Raw genomic sequence first — 20,475 nt, 5'->3', positions numbered from 1 at the left:
TGGAGACTTATTTATGTCAGACTTCAGTTTAAAAGGTCGGAGAAGAACAGCTATACTTTGAGATGGTCTCTAGTAACTATTACAGGGGACTTATTCATGTCCGACTAATTGATCAAGAATAAAGAAGACAAAGTACGATCTGCCGACACGGGGTACTCCCCACAAGTCTAGGATGTCAAGAACAAAATTATGCTAAAGAAAGCACAAGTGGTGGACTGTGCACCAAACTCTTCCTAAATCCTAAACACAAGTAAGGTTGAGACTGCGACATTAGATCCTTATAAAGAGATTTCTGAGATCTTGCTGTATACCCATTTTGCATTTGTTTCAGACTTTTGGCAGAAGTTCCACATGTGGCTTTCCTCATGGGCGGCAGCATGAGATCCAGAGGGATAAGTACATCTTATTTCATCAATTCGCACTAGGTTTCAACACCAGGAACCGGAGGGTCTGTAGTCTACCATCCGATTCCAATGGCAATATTTCTTCACCGTAGCTTTTTGATAACAATCCAGCGGCAGGACTCCCGGCGCTATGTACTCTGTCAGTGGCTTTCTTTGCCTGCAACAATGCCAAACGTCAAGTACCAACCATAGATCAAATAATACTTTACACGGTGAAAACGTTCGATTTATTGATTCACTATAAATTACCTCTTTCTTCCAGTTGGTACATCCTGTTAGGACTGCAAGTAACAATCCTTGCGCAAAGAGTGCAACCATAATCCCGGTCCAGAGGCCCTGCAGCTCAATAAGAAGAACAAGAACATTGGACTGACTCCTAGTTACGATGAAAGCAAAGGACGAATTGCATTAGAATGGTAGGGTAACTGTGATTTACCGTCCCACCAATGTGACACAGAAAGCTAGGAATATGGCAACCGGAACACCCAACAGATAGTTGGCACCCAAATTGATGAAAGCTGCAACCTTTTGCCATCCACATCCTCTTGCAGTGCCTGAAAAAACTGTATATTGTAGCATCAAAACAGTTGAAGTACAGGTCGGTTTTGACTTTAACATATTTGAGATTTGACTCATTCTCCGTCTTCCCTCCCTAATTATCAAGAAGAGTAGTCAATGTTAAACTAGGTCAGATGCGCCATTAAACTGCAATAATAAGCAAAGTATACCTGAAAACACGGACTGAATGCCACCAAGAAAATGGGAAGTTGCGATTAGTACCAGCATATCTCCCACATAGTTCACAACTTCTTCTGTGCTATAGAGGTAGCCCCATGCCCTTCGACTGAAGATCATGAGAGTACCAGCAAGCAAGCCTTCCATGGCAACCATCATTAAGGAAACATAAATTGCCAAACGAGCTGCTCGTGGTCTTCCAGCACCCAATTCATTTGAAACTCTCGTGCTACCAAAATAAGGCCAAGAAAGTGTGAGACTGTACTATAGCTGCTGCTTTGCAAGATCTACTGAAGTAAATAAGGCTTAACCAGTTAGGATTACATTATTGAACCACTGAGTCCTAGAGGTATCATGCAAACCAAGGAGCTGGTGTTGAGGCTGAAACAAGCAGAAGATACTAATTTTACATTGTTTAAAAATGATAGCAACTGGTGCCAAGAGCTAAGCAATTTTGTTTGCTTCTCGTTGATACAAAGTACAGATGCACCTGATTGAGAGGACCGACGTTTCAAGTTTTGGGTTGAGAAGAAGTCCTGATAATAACCATCATTTCGAATGACCAAATCTAATAGGAGAACGATCATGGCCCTCTGCTTGTGGATACCAAGCTTGTGGTATTGCTTAGCCCCATAAGACTGACCGCAAAATGTATCCAATGCACTTGCCATTCCTATCTGTTATGGACCAAGAATCTATCAGATGGTGCAATTCTTAGATGTCATAAAATGAAACTGAAGAAGTTTGTCACTATATCCTAGGAACCCAATTGAGGCTTGCTTGGAGCATCATGAGTGTTTTGCCATAGTTCACTCAACCTATATCCAGTGGAAGAATCTGAACAAAATAATTGTTTTATCTATTTCATTTTCGGACTGTGGTCCCCAATAATCTTCTTTAAGTGCAGTTAACAAATATCCTAATATGTGACAAACACCAACATTGAGTTTCCAATCTCAGCATTGCTAAACCTAGCTAGAGGGGAGAAAGGGACACATTTGGCGCACTGTGCTTATTGAGAGATAACATGTCCATTAGATCAATCTTTGTCAAACTGCAAAAATCTAATAAGGAGCTAAGGTTTAGACAAGCGATCTATTCATGGTGATTGGAAAGCCAGAGAGCACGCAGTCTTAATAGAAGTGGCACAATACATCTTTCAAGATAAACAACATCCTGGAAGAAAACTTTCATAGAAGTGACATAGTATGGTGCTACTTTCAGATTCTTAAAATCTTTAGTCTCTTTGTTCGTTTATCTCAAGATTAAAACAGGACGAATTGTGGTATCTTACCAACAAGCTAAAGCCAGTCATGGAAGCGAAGGACGTGGCCATGGAAGCACCGGAAAGTGCCAGCTCTCCAAGATGACCCAGAAACGTCACCGAGATCACCTGCCAACAATATATCATCAGGTTCACCAATACCAATGGCCCGGCCAATGACAGTTGTTGCTTGATTTCCAAGAAAATCTCGTCTTTCTTGAATCCATTCCCTGATGTGGATGCCTTCTTCTCCTGGGAAACTGCTAACAGCGGTGACTCCAAATGTTGTTTCTGTTCTTCCACGTCCATTTGATTGGTTCTTCTGTGCTTTTGGGCAGAGTGAGCGAAGCAGAGGGAAAAAACAGGGCAATTGCTTTAGATATCCTAGAGATTCTCGCGGCAGAAATGACGAAGTTGACAACACACGTTTCTTTCTTTGACGGTTAAGTTTTTCTGCTCACATGCTTGGTGAAGTACAATTAGGCAGAGTTTTGTCGAGTTAGATTTCTTTTGGGTGTCTCTTTATCTGCTTGAGAGCTTCTGAGGTGTTAAATGCAAATAAAGGGAACAGACACAACCAGAAGATCCCACCAAATGAGACAAACCTTGTTTCCCTTTCACTATTATGATTGGAAAATTAGCATTCCTTTTTGTTTTGCTTGAACTAGAAAATCAACATCCTCGTAGATAGATTATCACTCACACAGTAATTGTCGATGTCGACTCACATATTTGGTTGCTCGCTGAACTTTGCCTTTACTTGAAAGAGGTCGATGCATAAGTCGAACTTTCTAGTTATATCACTAAAAACCCATATTAAGCTTTGATTTTCGATCTTCAATTAAGTAACGCTCCCTTTTCCTTGGCCTCGCCAAAATTTCCTTGTGTTGCAGATGTGGCACAAGTGTGTCGCGCATGTTCCATACACATTTTCTTTTTTTCTTTGAAAATTCAATTATAGTAATTCTGCTTTGTTCAATTTCATGTCAAGTATAATTACTCTAAATGCTCTCACAAAGTCAACTATTTTTTACCACATACCCCCAACCTTATAATCATTTACCTAACCGCCCCTCGTTGCTATCTACATCATGCCACCGTCTACTCCATTAATCCTTTGCATCTCTATCTCGCTCGCCACAAACCTAGTGTATTTACCGAAAAACTATCCCATCTCCTCCACCGTTCGCCCCTCTATTTCTGACATCATTGTGTAGAAAAAGTCCCCGCGACGCTCATGATCTATGCAAACAAGTAGAAGGCCCCGTCAATGGTGGTCGCGTTGTACAGCGATAAGACATCATATATAATACTCCACTCACCATCCCATTCACCGCCACTCCGATTACACACCCCTCCGCACGTAACCTTTGCGGGAAGATCCCTGAGCTGTACACCCATGTGATCAGCCCCATCCTGATAGAGAGGAATGCTACGTAGTACAACACCGAGGCAATACATATGGCCGCCGCCCATATGAGTTTCATGTGGTTATGGTCGTTGATGTGAGGCACATTCTGAGGGAGGCGAGTGAGAAGATCATCCCGTCGACACTGTTCAGCAGTAACGGGTACCGCCCAACCTATGTCGAGGAAGGTGGTGATGAGGAAGAGCACTCTCTTTTCGAAGCCGACTGCAATGGCGCAAGAAGCTTTTTGTTGTAGGAGGTCATGTTGGCCTTCTTGAAAATGCAAGCGCTGTAGAGGATGATAGCATCGATACCAAGGGACCTACTGAAAGAAGTGGATTCAAATGGCGTAAATAAGGATGCGGCGGACAGACAAGGTCATATGGAGAATGAGATCCCGCCACACACCGTCCCCAATGGTAGACTTTGACAATGTCGTCATTGCACTCCTCAGGGATTTTGTTAATGCGTCATCTATGCAAACTCGTCAATCCATCTTTCTAGAGTTTGGAGAAATGTCCCTTTATTAAAACACCTGATGAGTGCAACGACGACGTTGTCAAGGTTGCCAAACAGAGCATCAAGGAGCGTGTACGGCGAGAGCTCCTCCTCCAACCAATTCTGTCCATTCGCCACATCCTTGTCTATATCGTTGGGATCCAATTCTTCTAAAATGCCTCTGGCATCGATGCCGTCGTCCTCTATAGCCCTCGCATTTTTGAGAAAGCCAACATTACTTCCTTCAACAAAAAGCTCCTCACGTTAAAATCATTGTAGTCGGCTTCATAAAGACAATGATCATCCTCATTGCAATCTTCAACCTCGACCGGGTGGGGAGCCGACTATTGTTGAGAAGCAGCGCCGATGGGAGGATCTTCTTGCTGGCCTCTCTCGGAATGTAAGCTCATGTGAGCATGGCCATGTGCATTGTCTCAGTGTTGTCCTACGCGATCTTCTTCTCGACTGTGATGGGGCCAATCATATTTGTTTATAGCTCAAAGATCTTCTTGCTAAGTCTGCATCTACAGGGTACGCAATCGACGTTGCCTTGAACTGAGTGGTGAGTGGAGTGTTATCAATGACATCCTTATCAATTTATAAAGTGATTGCCATTGACCGGGCCTTCTCTTGTTCGCGGTGATTGCGAGCATCATGTAGGTGTTCTTCTACATGATAATGTCGGAAACGGCAGGGGCGGATGCGGTAGGAGATGGGTCAGTTTTTTGGTAAATACACCAAGTGGAGGTCTGTTGCGAGGGAGATAGAGCTGCAAAGGAACAGTGGGGTCCACGGTGATGGATGGAGGCAGTTGCGAGTGACAATTAGGGAAATAATTATAAGGTAACGGGTATCTAGTAAAAATGGATGGCTTTGTAAGGTATTTAGAGTATTTATACACAATATGAATATAGTAATCTATGCTAATGTGGATGAGGACAAAAAAGAATTATAATGATGAATTTTCAATGAGGATAAGTAGACAAAAATTTCTTAGGAAATTCAATTTCTTTTTGAATATGAAGTTTCAAGGTAAAGCAGCTCAGACCATGAACTCATACTTCGCTTGATTTCCCTTTGCCTCTTTCATTTATTCTTTCTTTCCAACATCCAACAGAGACATGATCATATCTTTGCATTGTTCATCATGCACCTAGCTTCAAAATCATAACATCATACAAAATCTTTATCAACCAGGGAACTCATTAAAGCCATAATCCATATTGTATTCATCACATATGTAATGAAACATGTTCAAATCACAAACAGGAACTCAATGGCAGATAATCTTTAGGGAACCAATAGTTAAAACTTCTCGTCTTTGTTTCTCCAAGAAAAGAGTATAGAGAGGTACTTATCTTGGAGATGCAGATGTTGATTTCAAAGGATGATCAAACTAAGTAGCTGATGTCTTGGAGGTGTCATTTCTGGTGATCGACGTTGGCGAAGAAGAAACGAGCAGGAGCCAAGCTCTTTGAAGTCTCTGACAAGAAAAAACAGTAAAACAGAGGAACAATCAGTGGGACTCTGGAGCGGCGAATGGTGACAATCAGCGGTGGCTTTCGGTGTTAGGGGGGTGATAGAGAAGGAAGATTGGTGAAGAAGCTTCTGGTAGTTCAGGAAAAGACCGAGGATCAATGCTATTGAGTGAATAGAAAAATGACAGTCAGAGAATGAGAGAGAACTTAGCTTTAATCATGTTGCCGTAATCCAATTGCTCGATGGAGAAGTTTCGACTGAATGTAACCAAAATCAAGATTGATCGAAGCTGAAATCGCGGAGCTAAAGGCACGATATAGAGAGAGCTTTCCTGTGGCGGGAACTGGAGATCTTCGTCTGAAAGCAGGACGAAGACATTATAGGACGGAGATGGCAGAAAGCACAAATCAGCGGGAATGAAGCTCTGGCTAGAGGCCAACAGGATAGGATCGTCCTCACTAGATATTTTGACTTTCCCTGTGACACTGGTCTCTCTCTTATCACTTAATACCAATCAATAGCAATTAAGTATCATTTCATTCCGGTGGGTTCAATGTTGTTGTAGTTTCTATCCAGTACTTTGTCCCATTGAAACAAACTGGTTCGAGTCCTTTAGATATCAGTAGGTAGTGCAGATTTTAATATGGTCATCACTTAGCAAACTATCTCGCTACTGACGATGAATGGCACTCGAATAAGTGCGAGACTCATGCTAAGATGATGGACCTATACAACCGCTTTAACAAGCAGACAACATATTAATGCCGATGTAACGTTTTCTGGTCATATTGTTTATTAAAGAGCTTGATATGGCATGGTGACCTCTTTTTGGAAGCTCTAGCAATCTTGTTCATGGTCAGTGCTTATGGGATTACAGTCATTAATAAGTTGGTTGACGTTGAGTGCATGACTCTTTCAACCAGCATAACCAAAGCTGATAATCATCCCAAATCTAACATTACCATCTACCAAAAATATAAAGTGCCAACCAAGACCTCCAAATCGTAAAAATCAAGTGAAAACAGTGACATACCTCTTGGATAGCTTGTTTGGTGCACCACCGATGACCTTGGCGACGCAGAGTAGGGTGAGCTCGGCCTTGAGCTCACTAAAAAACTCACGTTCACGGCAACAGTGATAGTGGTGACAAGCTTGGTGATGATCCCATCCCAATCCTATTCATAAACATAAGAGCAGGGATTATAGCGGAGAGAAGCAATTTACCAGAAAGCGATTTACAAGAATCACCTGGTCATGATGCAGAAGACGAATACGGACGTACAATTCGATTGCCTTAATTCTGACGAAACTGAGGAAATTGGTGAACCAAATTGGTCACAAACGGTGGAACGCCGGGCCAAGGCGCCTTCATACTCTTGTCCAAATCTCGAATTGACGAGGAGCCTGGCCATGTGCGCTTCTCTTAAAAGCGTGAACTCTCAAAAACCCATCTCGCCAATAATGTCTTCCTCTTCTCAAGAACCATGGGGCTAAGGATTCGAGTGAAATTTGAAAAGAAAATTGTGATCTTCAAGAATCCCACCATAACAAAGAAAGGTGGCTGTAGAGATGAGTTTATGCTTCAAAAATTAAAAGCCCAGATAATTCATCTCCTTGCAACAACTTACGAGCCAACATGCGAGATTTCCCAAGATCCACAATCCAAAGTCCACTCACCTTTGCTAACCGATTTTTTTTAAAAGAGAAGTTCCTATCCAAAAAGGCAGGTATGGACGTGGCCGCACACAAAGCAGGTAAGGACGCCGTGCTCCTCGCTGGACCTTCGGGGCGTGAAGGCGGGGGCTCGTCAGGATCAGCTTGGGTGATGTCTCGCTACAGGGGCACCAGGAGGGAGCAACGTCGGCAAAAGATCGCAGGAGATGTCGGGAAAGCTTCCGAGTTCGTCGGACAGTTGCTGGAACTCGCTGCGGGAGGCATTGCAGGAATCTCATTGCGGCAGGGCTCGCTGAACATGGTGTGAGCGTCGGCGGAGTGCAATGGCCGCCTGTGGCAGCAGGATTGCTCATTAGAGTTGAACACAATTGAGAACAGTTGCAAACCATCGAAGAAAAAGGATAAAGATTCGGTTGAAAGGAAAATCTGAGCGGCTTCATCCGTTCCTTTCGTGTTATTTTCAAATGTCAAACCCACGATCGGTTCTTGGCCTGGATCAATCTTGGTTTCTATTGAATTGAAATCAAAGTCACTTGAGATAACCACTTGGACTCTCGAGCGAATGTTCCCCATCAGATTTGCTCCATCCCTTCTGTTCTCACCTCACCATGATTTACGGCCACAGGTGTTATCGCTTCATCTTTTGAATTCATGAGCATGCGATGGCCGGCTATCTATAGGAGGTGATCCAATGTGCGATTGTACGTGGAAACGTCATGGACAGGCCATGAGATTGGGATGTGCGATGCATGGCCTAGATGCCATGCGAATGTCAATTATGCAAATGGTATTTTTGTTTAGGGATCGGGTTCGATCCCTAATTTTCTTATGCAATAAATGACTAAAATAAATTAGCCAAAATTTAGGTATCAACATATTTGAGCATTGATCATTAGCTTATCTATTGTACTATCCTTAAACATCTTTCTTTTATAAAGTTCAGAATTTCTAAAAAAAGAATAAAAGGAAACTATCTAAAAAATGTTCTTGAATGATTTAGTTAGTTTCTAATAGATCTTTCTTCAATCATGTCATATTTTATTTAGATGAACCAAATTTACTTAACTAAGAATGATGGATCCTCGTGAACCGATCTTACGTTCTAATGCGTCATATTCAAGTTCATTTTATCGTAACGCCCGTATAATTTTTCAACTCATTTCACATAAGAATTATGATAAAAATTATGACAAGCTACGATAGAGATTGGTAGTTCGAGAGCCCTTCGTGCACTAGCAGCAGTGTGACATAGCCCCATTTAGAGATGGTCTCTAGTCGACATAAAAGAAAAAATGTGGGAATGTATTAATCAGATCCCATTTCCTGATACGAAAAAAATACAAAACTAGAAATAGCCCAAGCATGAATTCCACACAATCTGCTAATGTATGGTTCAGGAGCACGTGAGATTTTACAGATGCTTTGGATGTTTGAGGCTTTTGAATCTTGGGAAAAGAAGTATAAACCATCATCTGGATCACGGAACCAGTCAGTGTCACTGGTTGGAAGGAATGTTTGAAAAGTGCCATGCACCAAGCTGTTCCATGCTTTTTCTACTTATTTCCAACTCCTCGTTCACTAAGTTTGAGACTAAAAGATTCATAGATCTTTATGAAAAAAAAAAAAAAAAAGCTTATCAAGATCAAGTTCAAGCCTGGTGTTATACAATCAATTTAAAATTTGTTTCAGGTTTTTGGTAGAAGCAACCGGTGTTTAGGCTGAGACAAACACAAGAATATTAAGATGAATTAACTTGTATGCTTCCTGTCAAAATATGAATTTGTGAAGTGCAGATGTGCCTGATTGAGAGGACCCAAGTTTCAAGTTTCGGATTAAGAAGAAGTCCCGACAATAGGACCTTCATCTCGAAGGACCAACTCTCGAAGCTGTTGCAGGCAATGAAACAACCAGAAAGGGCATTTTGATTTGGTTAATCTTATAGAGATATTAAGAGAACAAAGAACATTATCCAAGATTCCGCAGGCGTATGTTTAGAACCAATTCATAAGACGATGAATTCCCTTCTGTTTTAAATGATTTCAAGGAACATAATCTACATTAACAATGATGCTTTTTCATCTTTTGTGTCAAGCTATTGTTTTTATTTAACTGTCCTAAATATAGCCCACCACCACTAATGAATCAGAAGAATGGTATCACTAAAATCAATTTTCTTGAATTATCTTAGCATCCTCTGTTAAGCAAAAGTGAAGTAGGAGAAGCATAAAGCTTGAGAAGTACCAGAGCATGACAGCAGAAGGAATTGCTAACTTCAGAAATCCAGGAATCCCATGAATGGCTTTGTTAGAGAAACCGGTCCAAGTTCTTTTACAAGACGGTGAAATCCTAACATATAATGTAGGTGTGATTGATTCCCGGGTAGTCCAGTTCCCACCTAGGAACTGGATCCCAGTTTCTGGAACCGGGAATTGGACCGGTGGCCCTCGGAACCGGTGGCATTTCAACCTGAACATAAGATGAGGAAAACTGGGGTTGTTTGGTTGTGGATCAGGTGGCTCCCATCGGTTTCATTATAGCTCAGAGAGAGAGAGTGCCATTGCATGTACCAGCCACGAGGGATGCTGGGTCGCAGAAAAAACAACGATGCTGATCATAACATGCACAATACACATCCAATTCAAAACTCCATTTCTCTGCTTTTGTTCTCTTTCCAAAGTGGATAATGATGAACTGTTCTTGGGGGGTTTCTTTCCAATTTTCATTGATGCTGATCACAATTCACAACTGCTCACAATAACTTCATGGTGCTGATCACGACTGCTCTATCGCCTTATAACTTCACAAGGTATCATCACCATTGTCTTACTATTGTTGCTTAAAAGCTTTTATGAAAAGACAAACTTGCCATTCGAGAACATCAGAATGATATGTTCATTTTGTTCTTCTCCCGCTCACAATAACTTCATGAAAAGCTCAATGTAAGAACAGCTGCCAAAATTTTCATGAACTCTGGTCTTAGAGGTTATGAAAGTCCTGAGAGCCAAGAAGTATGCAAAGATGAAGCACCAACAGAAGCCAGAGACATTTAAGGAATCAGAACATAAAATGATCAACAGCCTTTGACGTTTCTTCAGAGCGACTGAGATTAGGCGTGCAAGAGAGGGACTGAGTCTGAGAGTTTGTGGATTAGGGCTTATTAATTTTTTCTTATTTGTAAGAAATTAAAAAATATATATATCAGCTAGCTCCAGGTGGTCCGAGTGGGCGGTTCCACCCATAGAACTGGAACCGGACTGATGATCCGGCTGGTCTGGTCCAAGCTGCTCCTTTTGCTCACCCCCAATATAATGCCAGTAACAGCACGTTTATCCAGTATGAGATAGCATTCACCAAAGCAACACCTTCGTTTCCGAGTTTAGACTTGAATACTAGAAACCAACATATAAAAATGTGCAGCAATGTAAGCTCTGTTTATTTCGCGAAAAATGAATCATTTGAAAAATATTTTTCAAAAACTAATTTTTTATATCGCTTGAAATAATTAGTCAATGAAAAATATTTTCATATGGACAAAAATTTATGTCTAAACATTTTCATGGACGATGAAAATATTTTTCGTTCATTCATTTTTCTAAGTGATATAAGCAATCATTTTTAGAAAAATATTTTCCAAATCATTCATTTTCTACGAAATAAATGGAGCCGTACTAATTGCTGACTGATCATCATCGGGACGTCATTGTTCTGTCTCTGCAGGAACTTGACATGGCGTTGAAGGAGTGCACATGCTGCTAGGGATCATGAAGCAAGCGAATGTCCCTGCCTCCACCGACATATCGGGATCTTGCTAGAAGAAGAGAAGGGTTTTGCCTGCTTTGGCTGACATGATCACTAATAGCCTTCTGCATGTGGATAACGAGCATGCAGTACTGCTTAACTCCATAGGACTGACTTCAAAATGTATCCAATGCACTCGCCATTCCTATCTGTTAGAATGATGAAATAATACATAAGGACTTAATCACAATCATTTGTGAAGTCATGTTTGGAACAATTTGTACACGTCCTAAAATGAAATTTTAGAAGTTTGTAGATATATCCTAAGAATCCACTTCATGGCATGCTTGAAAAAGAAAATGATATCAATTGCAATATCAGATTTGGGGGAGAGAGGAGGGGAACTATCCCCGTCTCCTGTCCCAAACAATCATATTGTAATGTGCATGACAAATTTACCATTTCATGACGAACCCCAACTCTGCATCTAGGTATTAAGATATGACATGTTTAGCAGATCAATCTTGTCAAACTGCAAGAATCCTGAAGGAGCTAAAAAAACACTAGCAATACATTGTTATCCCGTTTCCTAACAGCATTTTGGGAATAAAAAAATGGTATTCTCTCACTTAGAAATCAGAGCCAGATTATGTCAAGAGCTTGGATACTAAGGCTGCGCATGACAACTTGCCAAACAGTGTTTGATTCTGTTCTTTTGTTCCCAGAATCAGTTTGGGAACAGAAATGCGTTTGTTTAATTTTTTTATTCTGGGCACAATTTTATGGCCATGGCCGGCGACCAGGCCATGGCCATAAAAAAGAAAAAAATATATTTTTAATAAAAATATTTTAATAAAAAAAATATTTTACCTGCCATGGCCGGTGACCAGGCCATGGCAAAAAAAGAAAAAATATATATTTTTAATAAAAATATTATTAATAAAAAAAATATTTTACCAGCCATGGCCAGCGACCAGGCCATGGCCAAAAAAAATAAAAATGTATATTTTTAATAAAAAAAAATTATTAATAAAAAAAATATTTTACAGGCCATGGTCGGCAATCAGGCCATGGCAAAAAATATATATATTTTTAATAAAAATATTTTAATAAAAAAAATATTTTACCAGCCATGGCCGGCGACCAGGCCATGGCAAAAAAAAATAAAAATATATATTTTTAATAAAAATATTTAATATATTATTAATAAAAAAATATTTTACCGGCCATGGCCGGCGACCAGGCCATGGCCCAAAAAAATAAAAATGTATATTTTTAATAAAAATATTTTAATAAAAAATATTATTAATAAAAAAAAATATTTTACTGGTCATGGCCGGCGACCAGGCCATAGCAAAAAAAAGAAAAAATACTTTTAATAAAAATATTATTAATAAAAAAATATTTTACCGGTCATGACCGGCGAGCAGGCTATGGCCAAGAAGGAGGAAAAGAAAAAAAGAAAAGAAAAAAAAAGAAAGAAATATTAAAATATTTAAAAATATTATTAATAAAAAGAAATTTTGTGGCGTTACCAAACGCATTTCTATTCTTTTTCTATTCCAGGGATGGAATTTTGGGCCGTTAACAAACGCCTTAAAATGCTCAGAATCAATTCCGGGCACAAAATAAAAAAGAATCATTTCTGAGCAGAATCTGTTCCCGGGCACAGAATCATTGTCATGCGCAGCCTAAACGACTTGGTGTGATCCTATTTTCAATGCTAAATTCTTTGATTTCTTGCCGTGACTTACTGCTCCCAGAAATGCAATCAGTGAAAGGAATGGCTTATCCATCCGGTTTAATCAAAACAGGATGAAGTACTGTATATACCAACAAGCTAAAGCTGGTCACAGAAGCAAAAAAAGTGGCAATGGAAGCACCGGAGAGTGCCAGCTCTCCCGATGACCCACAAACATCATTGAGATCACCTGCAAACAATGTATCGTTAGGTTCACTAATGCCAAAGGCCCCGCCCGCCAATATCAGTTGCCACCTCATTTCCAAGAATATCTCTTCTTTCTTAAATCCGTTCAATAATTCAGATGCCTTTTCCTGAGAAACTGCTAAGTGGGCCGACCCTGGATGCTGTTTCTCTTCTTCTTCATCCATTAGTTTTCTCTACACTTTTGGCAGAATCAGCAGAGTCAAGAGACGATTGCTTAAAAGATCTTCTTAGCAGAAAACGAAGAGCAAGTCGATGATCTTGATAAGATCAACGACTGCATTTGTCCGTGGCAGCTAAGTTATCCAATTCCCACATGTTTGGTCAAGTAGAACTTGGCAGATTTTTCTTAAAGACATAAAAGTACAAAGAGTTGTTAGTCAGATTTCTTGAGCATCAAGTATTTCAATGATTTCATATTCTACTTGTGAGATCTTTTGCTGTAGTAACAGCTAATTAGTGAAACAAGACGACAAGAAGATCCCACCACATGAGGCAAATCTTGTCTCATTTCAACTAGTTTGATTGGAGAGTACACATTGCTTCGCGTTTTGCTTGAATTATGAAATAAACATTCTTTGACGAGTGGAAATAAATTGAATATTATCCATTCCATAGTCAATGGCCATCGGATAATGATGTGTAGCTTAAAAATTCACTAGAGAAAGTGTCTTTCGTGATCACTTAACTTTTGCCTTTGTTTTAAAACGTGTCACTTGAATTTCCAGTTTTATCAATTAGGTCACATAATTTGAATTTTGGTTTCAATCCCGTTGATCTATCTAATTCTGGACCACTGATCCGTCGAAAATCTAACTGGACAGAAACTTGAACCGCTGTTAAGTGACTTGATGAACTAAAGTTTAGTGACTTGTCGTTTCAAAATTAAACCCAGTTATTCGATCATCAAATACAATTTCGGCACATCCTCACTTGCGTGCAATTTAATAGATGATTCTGCTGCTCCGCGTGTGTAAAATCAAAATCATTTTCCGTGCTCATGAGTTCATGAAAGTGTTGGTAACATATAAAAATTTTGAAACTTTTTTCTTTTAAATAAAATCTTGGCCTACAGCTTCACCTCTAAACATGCGAAGTTCTTCCATAATCAAGATGACCACAATTATAAACAAGCTAGATTATTTAAAAACTCTAAGTTGTGTGAGATCAATCATTTGAACAATTAGAGATTCAACGCTCTTAGAGTTGAAAGATTTTTATGAGTTATGACCCTCAACTTCACTTCCAAAACTAGTGAAATTCTTCTACAATGAAAAGGAACACAATAATCAACAAATTAGCTGATTTAAAATTTTCAACATTTGCAATATTACTCGTGAAGAATTTGAAGCTTAACATTTCTTTCATTTTAAAGTTCTTTTCAGAATGTTGGACTCTCTGATTGATAAGTTAAAATGCTATAATGGTACATTATTTCTGAGAACAAGTACGCCAACATCAACGGCGATTCTTGTTATGTGACTCAATGGCCTAGTGATCCTTGTGGAAATTAGAAAAAGGTAACATCTCTTGATAGAATCAGTAACAATTGATCTGATGGATTGATCACGGAGAATTCTGCCTTAAGCATAAGGTTTCGATGCTTCTCGTTACTTCTTGAGATTCGATTGTGACTCGTGTGAAAGCAATTTTTTGTCATCTCCTAATCTGGGCATGTATAGCGGACCTTTGACCGGACTCAGGAGGTGGTCCTGGACGAGGGAAGTAGTCTGATGCCTAAAAGTTCGCCCCGAAAGAGTGGGAGAGGATGATTCTCGCAAACACCAAAGAGGAGAAATTCAAACCGATAAGATTGTCTTGATACTTCCTGGAGACTTATTTATGTCAGACTTCAGTTTAAAGGGTCGGAGAAGAACAGCTATACTTTGAGATGATCTCTAGTAGCTGTTGCAGGGGACATATTCATGTCCTACTAATTGATCAAGAATAAAGAAGACAAAGTACGATCCACCGACACGGGTACTCCCCACAAGTCTAGGATGTCAAGAACAAAATTATGCTAAAGAAAACACAAGTGGTGGACTGTGCACCAAACTCTTCCTAAATCCTTAACACAGGTAAGGTTGAGACTGCGACACTAGATCCTCATAAAGAGATTTCTGAGATCTTGCTGTATACCCATTTTGCATTTGTTTCAGACTTTTGGCAGAAGTTCCACATGTGGCTTTCCTCATGGGCGGCAGCATGAGGTCCAGAGGGATAAGTACATCTTATTTCATCAATTCGCACTAGGTTTCAAAACCAGGAACTGGAGGGTCTGTAGTCTACCATCCGATTCCAATGGCAATATTTCTTCACCGTAGCTTTTTGAAAACAATCCAGCGGCAGGACTCCCGGTGCTATGTACTCTGTCAGTGGCTTTCTTTGCCTGCAACGATGCCAAACATCAAGTACCAACCATAGATCGAATAATACTTTACACGGTGAAAACGTTCAATTTATCGATTCCCTATAAATTACCTCTTTCTTCCAGTTGGTACATCCTGTTAGGACTGCAAGTAACAATCCTTGCGCAAAGAGTGCAACTATAATCCCGGTCCAGAGGCCCTGCAGCTCAATAAGAAGAACAAGAACATTGGACTGACTCCTAGTTACGATGAAAGCAAAGGACGAATTGCATTAGAATGGTAGGGTAACTGTGATTTACCATTCCACCGATGTGACACAGAAAGCTAGGAATATGGCGACCGGAATACCCAACAGATAGTCGGCACCCAAATTGATGAAAGCCCCAACCTTTTGCCATCCACATCCTCTTGCAGTGCCTGAAAAAACTGTATCTTGTAGCATCAAAACAGTTGAAGTACAGGTCAGTTTTGACTTTAACATATTTGAGATTTGACTCATTCTCCGTCTTCCCTCCCAAATTATCAGGAAGAGTAGTCATTGTTAAACTAGGTCAGATGCGCCATTAAACTGCAATAATAAGCAAAGTATACCTGAAAACACGGACTGAATGCCACCAAGAAAATGGGAAGTTGCGATTAGTACCGGCATATCTCCCACATAGTTCACGACTTCTTCTGTGCTATAGAGGTAGCCCCATGCCCTTCGACTGAAGATCATGAGAGTACCAGCAAGCAAGCCTTCCATGGCAACCATCATTAAGGAAACATAAATTGCCAAACGAGCTGCTCGTGGTCTTCCAGCACCCAATTCATTTGAAACTCTCGTGCTACCAAAATAAGGCCAAGAAAGTGTGAGACTGTACTATAGCTGCTGCTTTGCAAGATCTACTGAAGTAAATAAGGCTTAACCAGTTAGGATTACATTATTGAACCACTGAGTCCTAGAGGTATCATGCAAACCAAGGAGCTGGTGTTGAGGCTGAAACAAGCAGAAGATACTAATTTTACATTGTTTAAAAATGATAGCAACTGGTGCCAAGAGCTTAGCAATTTTGTTTGCTTCTCGTTGATACAAAGTACAGATGCACCTGATTGAGAGGACCGACGTTTCAAGTTTTGGGTTGAGAAAAAGTCCTGATAATAACCATCATTTCGAACGACCAAATCTAATAGGAGAACGATCATGGCCCTCTGCTTGTGGATACCAAGCTTGTGGTATTGCTTAGCCCCATAAGACTGACCGCAAAATGTATCCTGCACGTGCCATTCCTATCTGTTATGGACCAAGAATCTATCAGATGGTGCAATTCTTAGATGTCATAAAATGAAACTGAAGAAGTTTGTCACTATATCCTAGGAACCCAAATGAGGCTTGCTTGGAGCATCATGATTGTTTTGCCATAGTTCACTCAACCTATATCCAGTGGAAGAATCTGAACAAAATAATTGTTTTATCTATTTCATTTTCGGACTGGGGTCCCCAATAATCTTCTTTAAGCGCAGTTAACAAATATCCTAATATGTGACAAACACCAACATTGAGTTTCCAATCTCAGCATTGCTAAACCTAGCTAGAGGGGAGAAAGGGACACATTTGGCGCACTGAGCTTATTGAGAGATAACATGTCCATTAGATCAATCTTTGTCAAACTGCAAAAATCTAATAAGGAGCTAAGGTTTAGACAAGCGATCTATTCATGGTGATTGGAAAGCCAGAGAGCACGCAGTCTTAATTGATCCAACAATTGCTAGACTCTCTTTATTCAACAGGAAAAAAAACTCCTATAATCATGTCAATAATAGAAGTGGCACAATACATCTTTCAAGATAAATAACATCCTGGAAGAAAACTTTCATAGAAGTGACATAGTATGGTGCTACTTTCAGATTCTTAAATTCTTTAGTCTCTTTGTTCGTTTATCTCAAGATTAAAACAGGACGAATTGTGGTATCTTACCAACATGCTAAAGCCAGTCACGGAAGCGAAGGACGTGGCCATGGAAGCACCGGAAAGTGCCAGCTCTCCAAGATGACCCAGACACGTCACCGAGATCACCTGCCAACAATATATCATCAGGTTCACCAATACCAATTGTCACGCCCCGAACCCATCGAGCACACGACACCCTCTACTGGTCTCATAAGGCGACGCCCCAGGGTATCGCCGACCTCACTTATCAATTTCAGAGATTTAAATCAACAGCGGAAACCACGAATTTCCCGGACAATTAAAACTGGGATAATCATGGAGAATATACATATTCATTTCTGACTATCAAACTTATACAATATTCACAATTTACAAAACCACCACATATACAAACACACCAAACTACGATCCACCAATTTACATAAGCATACCGTACTACAACCATCGATATCAAAAAGGACCGATGACCTGGATGTCCTATCCTCAAAAATGGTACTCCTTCAAAGACCTATCTCCAAACCCCTATGCTAGCCCCTACGCCCCTTACTCGGCGTCCACTCTGAATCAGACTCCTCATCATCCGAATCTGAGTCCCCTTGGACGGTTTGCTCCTAAGATGACTCTGGTCGGCCTCAATCTCGATTGGGTGATTTATATCACCCGATTCAGCTGGAACTTCGTCCTGATCTCTGTCGACCGGCTCCTCAAGGAAACCATCCTCAGGCACGAAATTAGGGTCCATCCACTGCTCAAACGGAAGTATATAATCCGGTTCTTCCTCAGGCTCTGCAGACTCAGCAGGCTCATTCTCGGGTTTTGCCTCGGGCTCTACCTCCTCTGGTTCTTCCTTGGGAATTGGCTCTAGATCTATATCCATTGGGTCGAATTCTGCTTGCGATCCTTCGGGCTCGAGTTCGTGCTCAACCCCTGAAGATCCCTGTGCCGCAGGCGCTGGATGCAGTCCAGACTGAACCAGACTAGTTTCCGCACTAGTCAATTCGCCATCAGGAGGGGGTACAGCAGTCGGATCCCAGTCCCCAACTAAATCAAAAGGAACGTCAAATCCTCGGACAAGCCCGAACTCATCTACTCCGTCCCGGAAGAACCACGCAGTATATGTTTGGGGCTCCCACAGAGGTAAACCTATATCTACAAAAACTGTGGTGGTGTGCTTAATCTAGGTCATATGGTCACCCATGGGAAACTCTAAAGTTTCGTGTTCGGTGTGCATCGGGACTCCAAAACGCTTAGGTGGCGGTGGCGGAGGATTCATTGATCAAGCCGGGGTTTTGAAATATTTGGTTGAAACAACCGTGAGATTATATCTCAGTAAGTACACCCCTAAACCCCACTTAGGCTATCACGTATCTCCAAACAATTACCAAACACAATCACACACATAATCATCACATAGCAGGCACATCAATTATTCTTACCTGGGCCAATCCTGCTTGCACCTTACACGTTAGCCGTAACCACACCATATACAATCACATGCATGTTCAACTTTATTTCGTGCATTCGTTCCGTTTTCATCATGTCTTTTCCACACTCTCGCCAGTGACCCGCGTTACAGTACACGCCTCAGGTCCACTGCGACCAACTTATCACAACACTCCAGGGCCCGTGTTACAGTACACGCCTCAGGCCATGTCTCTTGCCCGCGTTAAAGTACACGCCTCAGGCTCAACATCTACCACCTACGGCACAACCCGCGTTGAAGTACACGCCTCAGGTTGGCAGTTTTCCGGTGATATCAGGCATCGTCCCGCGTTAAAGTACACGCCTCAGGACGGTACAATTCCCACGATCGCACATGCCATGTCACGCCCCGAACCCCATCGAGCTCGCGACATCCCCTGCTCCGGTCGAAATGATGCGACGTCCCAGGAACGTCGCCGACCCAACCCAAACATCAGAGCCGCATGCGGAAGCGAATAATAAAACCCCGGACAAATAATGACGACAACGGGGTAGAACAACAGAACAATCCAGCAACCACATATTCATACAACACCAAATATACATACATCATATTACAGGCATAATTAACAAACTAGCATCCGAAATCACCGTCAACAAAATATCAGGGTCTGGTTAACTTAACTTCCCTATGGGTTAACCCGATTTACACAACCCCCAAAACCTTAAGGAAAAACCTAAGGATCGCCCTCCTCCAGTCTGCTTCTGAATCTCTAGCTTGAATTTCTGGAACTCACCTGCAGCTCCACTGGGCACCAACAGTAGCTCCCCGGACTTCCAAAAAGAAAAGGCGTACTTCCCAGGTTTAGGGCCGGGGGTCTGAAAGTGGCGGTTATACAACCGTGAGACGAATCTCAATAAGTGTACAACCCCAAACCCCACGTAGGCACTCACGTACCGCCAGACTAAAACACACATAACACACAACGATTGGCCAAACTAACAATCACATGCGACCCTACCTGGAATCCATCATGCACATTCCTGCACGTTAGACAATAACACAGCCAACACATCACAGCAAGGAATCACAGACGCGCGCGTGCCTCAATTATAAGACAGAAACCACTTGGGCACGTCCCATACCGTGCCTAGCAGTTTCTACCCCATAATTAAGCATCACATCACGCGATACAAACACACTCGCACGCTACTCACACCATGCATCACTTTCCACAATCCTCTCGCTTGTCTTGCCAAATCCCACTCATTCTCAACCTTTCCACCACTACCGCGCCCGCATAAAACGCATCAGGCCAACGGTCTTCTGACCTCGTCAGGCATCGTCACCCCGTCGGGCCGGGCATCGTCACCTCGTCAGGGACGGCATCGTCCCGCGTAAACGTACACGCCTCAGGACGGAATCCTACACACACTTTCCTTCTACCGCGCCCGCGTAAAACGCATCAGGGCCAACGGTCTTCTGACCACGTCAGGCATCGACACCCCGTCGGGCCGGGCATCGTCACCTCGTCAGGGACGGCATCGTCCCGCGTAAACGTACACGCCTCAGGACGGACCTTTCCAACCAATCCTACATTTCCGTACC

General features: G+C 41.5%; 1 long non-coding RNA gene and 2 pseudogenes across 1 annotated transcript; 1 reads left to right on the top strand and 2 right to left on the bottom strand.

The window, feature by feature from the left end:
• Positions 1-268: 268 nt before the first annotated feature.
• Positions 269-13,312, bottom strand: LOC115679486 (protein DETOXIFICATION 16-like; annotated as a pseudogene).
• Positions 4,745-5,310, top strand: LOC130138006 (uncharacterized). The gene is made up of 2 exons (XR_008816433.1): positions 4,745-4,871; positions 4,970-5,310. It is a non-coding gene; the product is annotated as an uncharacterized LOC130138006 (long non-coding RNA).
• Positions 13,313-15,239: 1,927 nt separating the features above from the next.
• The window catches only part of LOC115679420 (protein DETOXIFICATION 16-like), a 33,273-nt pseudogene continuing 28,037 nt past the window's right edge, over positions 15,240-20,475 (bottom strand).

Source organism: Syzygium oleosum, unplaced genomic scaffold (assembly GCF_021117445.2).
Source record: "Syzygium oleosum isolate NSW1041296 unplaced genomic scaffold, Sole_v2.1 Sole_v2.04, whole genome shotgun sequence".
NCBI lineage: Eukaryota > Viridiplantae > Streptophyta > Magnoliopsida > Myrtales > Myrtaceae > Syzygium > Syzygium oleosum.
The sequence above is the reverse complement of the archived record's forward strand: the minus strand, read 5'-3'. Positions and strand labels throughout refer to the sequence as shown.